Below are 6510 nucleotides of genomic sequence, written 5' to 3'. Positions count from 1 at the left end.
TTGATGTGTAATATTTTGATCTCCGCTCTAAGGATATCGAGGCGAGAGGTGGGTCCCTTTTGCACGCCATAAACAAATGGCCGATTATGTTTCTCTAAGCACCAGAGCAGTACTCGTGGTTTTTACCAAAATGGTAAATGTCTGAAACCTCAATCGATTTGGGTGCGGTGGAGTAGCGTAGTGGTTAAAGCGTTCAATCGTCACGCAGGAAGATCCGGGTTCGATTCCCAATATGGGTACACTGTGTGAAGCCCATTTCTGGTGTCCCTGCCCCATTTTGATCATTGCAAGTGGACACGTATGGCTTGCAAACGAAGCGGTCATAAAATGTCCAAGAGGATTTGTGATTATATACCCGTGCGGTTTATAGTCCAGATCCGGACCAACGCCTCACACCTTCGTTAGATGTTTTATCCGCTCCCGTTTCTTAAGACGATAATGGCAGAGTTGCATGTGCACGTCTCCATTTCGTTCCTCTGTAGGTTCATTACGTATCAAGAATACTGTTCCAGTTCCAATTCTTAGCAAAGTCGCAAGCTTGGGCTGATCCGTGTGGTAGCATTGGCTCTAGACTTGCACAAGGTAATAATTAATAGTTTAAATGACAATTTCTAAACAAAATATAAATAACATATTGGGGTCCTTAGATGTACTGTCCGCTTATCTTGATTTGCCTCTTTAAAGGATAGAATTACTACACATGCATGGGTTTAGCACTCAGTGCAGCCTTGGAGCAAGGCTACATCGAGTAAAGCACTTTAGGGAGCACTGAATCTCTTCAGGAAGAAATTCCTTCATGTGCTGTGACTCGTTCCATGGCCAACAATATCTGAACAATGATTTCACTTACAATCTTGCTTGTAATATATGGGATCGTCCTCTTCAGGATACCTTTTCGTTACAATGAGTCTACTTTTCGAACTACAGAGGCGCTGAAGATGAGTAGAATGGATAGTAGAAAGTTAGTAGTGGACACATGCTCCTATGGATGGCCATGGGGTGTTAACAAATTATGTTGATGGAACCACATGGGTTCGAATCACTGTTTACACTGTAGTGTTGCGGTAGAATTTTCTAAAAAAATCATTTCTTCACCGATTTCGTTCAAATTTGGAATATATCTTAATCATAACATATAAAAACAATATACGACTGCAAAAGTCTAGATTTGTATTTTTAAAAATTATTGGCCAAACAGTGATTCGAACCCTGTGGATGGAATTGTTATGCAAAGTAGTATCCCGGGTAGGAGCTCAGCTGAAAGCAGGCCAGCTGACCCTACTAATTAAGTGCATGCACTGGTCAGTGAGATACCAATGTCTTTACAATACAGTCAGCTCTCGTTAATCCGACACTCATTAATCCGACAATCACGTTAATCCGACAAAAAATTAGGGAACCATTTAAAACAGTGATAATTACTCTCGTTAATCCGACATTCTCTCATTCCGACTCCGACACACCAATCTAGCAGCTGATTATTGTAAATACAGTGTAAAAACATTCGTTAATCCGACAATCAACACAGCCGGTCGGATGATCCGACCGTATACAAACAATCACACGTGAGTGATAATTGTACTCACAGGGATGACAACGGGCAGGAAGGGAGCTAATCGATGCACTGGATAGCAGATCAGAAATATATTTTGTAAGACTTTTCCATGCATACCAGGAGGCAGGTAACACTAATCAGGAGGATGCTACTGTTGAGGACTTGGAACTAAGGTCCTCACATAGGTGACAAAAAGGTCGGTGAAACCAGGGAGACTATATAAGCTCCTAAGCTATGCCTCGGCTCGTCACGTGACCAGTGTAGCCAATATGGCGACAGCGTAGTTTTAAGATTGAGCCTGGTTTATTTTCAACAGCTGATTACATACGCTGAGTGTTGTGACAACTTAAAACCTACATGTAGAAGATAAATTACCTATTCTGTCACTTCATTTTAAGTCAAATAATTGTTATTAGTGTCAGTATAAGTACAGTAGATTTGTAGTAAAGTTTCAAGTGGGCATGTTGTAGCTCACTGGCTTCAATTCTCAGTACACAGGGAAGAAAGACTAAATTATATCCCTAAAAACTTCTTTCACATATTCGTTTATTTTTTAGAAGGGAAATATACCTTTAGTTGAAAGGTGTTTGCAAGTAATAGTGATATTTTTATAACTAAAAAAAATTTGTAAGGGTGTATTTGAGGTGTGTGAAAAATATGACATATCGCCGATCTGCCATTGAAATACTACAGGGCGTTGTTTGAGTGTTTCTAGTTATTGTTCAAAAACATCTTTCACATACACCTTCAATTTTTATGAGGGGAATATACCATCAGGTGAAAGGTTTTTGCAAGTAATAGTAATAGTTTTATAATTTAAAATTTTTTGTTAGTGTGCATTTGAGGTGTGTGACAAATATGACATATCGCCGATCTGTCATTGAAATACTACAGGGCGTTGTTTGAGTGTTTCTAGTTATTGTTCTAAAAATATCTTTCACATACACCTTTAATTTTTATGAGGGGAATATACCATCAGGTGAAAGGTTTTTGCAAGTAATAGTGATAGTTTTAAATTGTTTTTGTTTTTGTTAGGGTGTATTTGAGGTGTGTGAAAAATATGACATATCGCCGATCTGTTCTGATACGCCATTGGTGCTTGTGATGCTTGAGTGTTATAGTTCTAAAACTTCTTTCTTTCTTGTTGGTCTTAGTATTTGACAAAACTGGAAAGGTGTTTACAACGCTTTGTGATAGTTCTAAACTTTCTGTTCTTGAGGGGACTGTGACAGTGTCAGTTAACATTCTGTCAATGCCCATGTCATTCCACACATGCAATAAGATATCTGAATTAGTTACTAAAGTAAAAATTGTCTCAAAGTAATTTTTTTGAAAAAGGACAGCTGATGTTAACACATGTGTTCTACCGATAGTTTTGCGTTCTTTAACATGTTTGGGGAGGGATGGCCGTGGTGTATCATTTATTCTTTCATTCATTCACATATGTTCTTTTTCTTTTGTTCTTTTTCTTAATTTCTTTCATTCATTCACATAACATTCTTGCTCTTAATTCATTCATTCATTCATTGTAAAATTCCGACTGATACAATACAGTGGCTGAAGTACTGTTAAACGCAGCCGAAGTTGCGATGGGACCGAACCAAGTCACTGTGTGCGTTGGAGCATGACGAGGCACACGTCAATTAGTACAAATGGTAAAGAAAGCAAGCGAGTGACCTATCCCTGTTGTAGAGTATCCCTGCCAGCACCCACCACGACGAGGTGGCTCTTCACGGGTGCCACTACAACAAGAGGTTGTGTTGTGCAACCTGACAACATTACAGCAGGGATACTCTAGAACACCCCCCTTATATAGTCTCCCTGATATTACAGTCACGAAACACGTGATACCGATTACAACCATATAAGGACATATCTCGTCACCTTATTCCTAGGAAATTCATTTCCAAGAACATGATTATGCTGTGACGAATTGCACGTACCATGTCTGTGACGGTCGTATATATTCTCTGTGTGTTTCCTTCCTTCTGCAGGTACTGCACGTCGTTAATGGGACGTTGTTCGCGTGAATTGCAGGTGAGTTTGTCTCTTCTACTGAAATATCTCTTTTTTATTGTTGTGTGATTGCCTAAGACCAGGCCCCGATTTCTCGAAACAAACTTAAGTTTTTACTCAAATTTCAAACTGAGTTTGACAATTTGAAATAGCTGAATATTTAACTCAAGTGCAATTTTTGAAATAAAAAAGCCCAAACAATCTATCCACCAAACTCAAATTGTTTACTATGTTTGAGTTTGATATCGATTTCAGTTCATTCTGGGAAATGCGTTTTCTCAAATTGGAGTAAAAACTCTAACTTAAGTCAAAACTCAGACTTAAGTTTGTTTCGAGAAATCGGGGCCAGGTGTTGCTTCATAGTAACATGCAAGAGGGGAGAAAGATGTGTATGTGTGAATGTATGTTTAACATAAAATGTATCAGGCCATGACGCAAAGGGAGTGTTATTGTTCCTATCGCATCTGTATCAAAGTCAGACAGTTGAGTAGGATGTCGCTGAGTGTTTTATCCAGGGAGCAAACTCACTCCGAAACAAAGTAAGATGAATGTTAGTGTTAGAATCCACACGCGTTCACGATAAAAGTATCCAATAGGCTGAACATTGAACAGAAGCCCTCCAACAGATTTCAACATAAGTGTGATTGTCCTGCAACAGACGGTCATATTCCTATCATAATCAATCATGATCATTTGTACTCGTGGGCAGAAAGGAACCCTTCAGAGAAGAGACACCATATAAAAGAATACTTGTACTTTCATGTGTTCCCTTATTCGTTTCCATGAGTATGTAAGACAGTGCATAATATGGATTGTCATGGGTGGGTATGCAATTTGAGACATTATTATACAATTTTAGTCCATTAACCAAGAGAGTGTCCTTGTAAACACAGCAATATGCCCTTGAACGATATGACGCATTTTTCACAGAACCCATTCTGGTCCTCGTGTAGCACCCGCTAACGTTACTCCACTACAAACACGCAGACCCGTTGTTGTATACAATGGAAAGTACCGGAGCTCATATTCAGTGTAATAGCAGGTCCCCGGCAGCCTGCTATGGTTACATCACAACACATACACAACACAAACCATGTCAAGCTGACATTAACAACTTCTACTTGGAGAATCATCAGGTGGGCCATTCTACAGAAAAAGGCAATATGCTGTTTTATTGCATGAAATAATTTACTGAAAATTACTTATATTTATACATATTATATGGTACTAAGCATATACTAACCCCTTAAATAAAAGATATTTCCGCGCGTCCGATAGTTCTGCGCAGCTGCAATAGCGTACTTCCGTATCGAAGGTAAAGATCGTCTGCCACCACATTTACGCTTGAAATCGGGTCATTTCTACCAGGGACTGGCTTTTAATCACTAAACTTAAGTAAATAACAGTAATTGACAGATAAATTAACGTCGTTTTCTTCAGACTTTTAAACCGTTTTCGTCATTATTCATAATTGGATTTAATATGAAACACACTTCCTTACATTGATGAAGTGATTTTTGAAAATAATCTGGCCCTTATACGCTTCCATACCTCGGATCTCCAGCGGATGTTATGCTCATCAAGTACTGCGCAGAAATACCGGAAGGCAAGCGATTTCGTCAGAACGCCGGTAATTAGCAACGTTAGATTCTTATAGTCGTCAATAAAACTTATATTTCTAGGTAAATGTGATGCATACTAGCATGTTTATTCACGTAAACCACAAAAAAGAAGAGACGTTAGTTGCCGTGTTGCTGTGATGCTTAGGTGCGCGGAATTACCGGACGGCATTGTATCCCCCCCGGCATGTAATGGACGCGGGGGATGTCGTGGACGCTCCGTCTGTTCGTACGCCCGTCCGTCCGTAATCATTTTGTTTCCGGAGCATAACTAAAAATTGGTAGATATATCAAACAGAACCTAAAGTGGTGCCTTTTGCTATTTACAGATTTTTTTTGTCATTTTTATTTTTCTTGGTTACCATGGAAACATTTTGGACTTATAAGGGAGGGGTGGGCTTTGTTTCCGGAGCATAACTCGAAAACCATTCAATATCTTTCCAAAATGTTGGCAGATATATGAAATAGACCTTGAAGTGGTGCCTTTTGCAGATTTTTGTCATTTTTCTTTTTCTTGGTGTCCATGAAAACATTTTGGAATTAGTTTCAAAAAGGAGGGGTGGGCTTCTTTTTCGGAGCACAACTCAAAAACCGTTCAATATCTTTCAACAAAACATGGCACATGTATCAAACAATCCTTGAACTTGTGCCTTTTGCTATTTACAGGTTTTTGCATTTACATTTTTCATGATTTCCATGGAAATGATTTGGATTAAAAAACCTCAAGTTGGACTTTAAGTAACTGATTTGTTCTTTCAAATTTGTAGGGGCCGGAGGGATTTATCATCTTCTGAATACTTTACAGAAATATATATTTAAAGGAACTTATAAGTATATGGAAGATCAGGAGAGTTGAATTTGAATGAAAATGGCCTTATCCTAACCAAGACTGTGGTAATATGAAGGTGATGACGTGTCACTACCACACATGTGATAACACTAGTAATCCCATATAGAATGCAACAAATAATACATTGTTATGTCTTAAATGATACAAAGTATCTTGTATGGTAGGGCTAGGATAGAGAACATGACTACAGGACAAGGATTTTAAAAAATGCATCACAATGTCATTACCGCCAGGCTCCAAGCATCCAAACCTGTACATTTAGTCTCACAGTAGTATTAAAGTTGATAAAATAACAATATGATAAAAGCAGTTGCCATGATTTTCTGAATCCAGTGTTAGTGCTTATAAATTACTTCGTTAGTTGAGATTAAATTATTTTTCAGTTAACAAGAAAATAACATTTATCATAGTTAAAATATGGTAAAAACACTCAAACATGATAAATAATATATCTGTCTTGTTGAATTGGT

Source organism: Haliotis rubra, unplaced genomic scaffold (genome assembly GCF_003918875.1).
Source record: "Haliotis rubra isolate DU_JTF1 unplaced genomic scaffold, ASM391887v1 Scf1009, whole genome shotgun sequence".
Taxonomy (NCBI): domain Eukaryota; kingdom Metazoa; phylum Mollusca; class Gastropoda; order Lepetellida; family Haliotidae; genus Haliotis; species Haliotis rubra.
The sequence above is the reverse complement of the archived record's forward strand: the minus strand, read 5'-3'. Positions refer to the sequence as shown.